At 24.7% G+C, this 737-nt stretch overlaps 1 non-coding gene across 1 annotated transcript; it reads left to right on the top strand.

Moving 5' to 3' along the window:
- Positions 1-401: 401 nt before the first annotated feature.
- On the top strand, positions 402-473 carry TRNAT-GGU (transfer RNA threonine (anticodon GGU)). The gene has a single exon. It is a non-coding gene; the product is annotated as a tRNA-Thr (tRNA).
- Positions 474-737: the final 264 nt, after the last annotated feature.

Below are 737 nucleotides of genomic sequence, written 5' to 3' on the forward strand. Positions count from 1 at the left end.
GCGAATTTAATACGTGTGAATGGAAGATGTATGAATTTTGCCTGTACTAAATCGGGTTCGGATTGATTTCTAATCGGATTCAAATATTTGTATAATTAAGAAATTAGATAATTAGGAATTTTAGTTGAATTAATTCTAATTATTTAATTAATTAATTAAGAATACTAATCTAACTAGGAAGTTAGAATAGTAGCTGATCATGAATTAATAACGGTCTAATCCTTAAAGCACATTTATTTAATTTAATATTTATTAAATTTTATTTAATTTTAATATTCTATTATAATATAGTTTCTAAAATAATTACTTACTTTTTATAGATTTAGAGATTGAATTTCGAATCTAGTTTCATAGATCTCTCTTATCTACATAGTGGATCATTCAAGAATTGAATCAAACGAGCCCCTTTAACTCAGCGGTAGAGTAACGCCATGGTAAGGCGTAAGTCATCGGTTCAAATCCGATAAGGGGCTTTGGCGTTTTTTCATAAAACCAACGGTAGTATTCCTATTTGAAGAGGGAATATAAGTTGATATTTGTAATAACAAAAGTAAGAAACTCTAGAATTCGAATTAATAGAATTCGAAAATTTTCAAAAATTAATATTTTAATGCTTTATTTTAGTTTATTTTCTAGTTTCTTTTCGACGAATATATCTTTAGAAGATTATTTCTAATAAAAAAAGAATATTCTATATAATATTTGAATATATTTGTAGTATTAGAATATGTTAATAT

This window comes from Euphorbia lathyris, chromosome 9 (genome assembly GCF_963576675.1).
Source record: "Euphorbia lathyris chromosome 9, ddEupLath1.1, whole genome shotgun sequence".
NCBI classification, from domain to species: domain Eukaryota; kingdom Viridiplantae; phylum Streptophyta; class Magnoliopsida; order Malpighiales; family Euphorbiaceae; genus Euphorbia; species Euphorbia lathyris.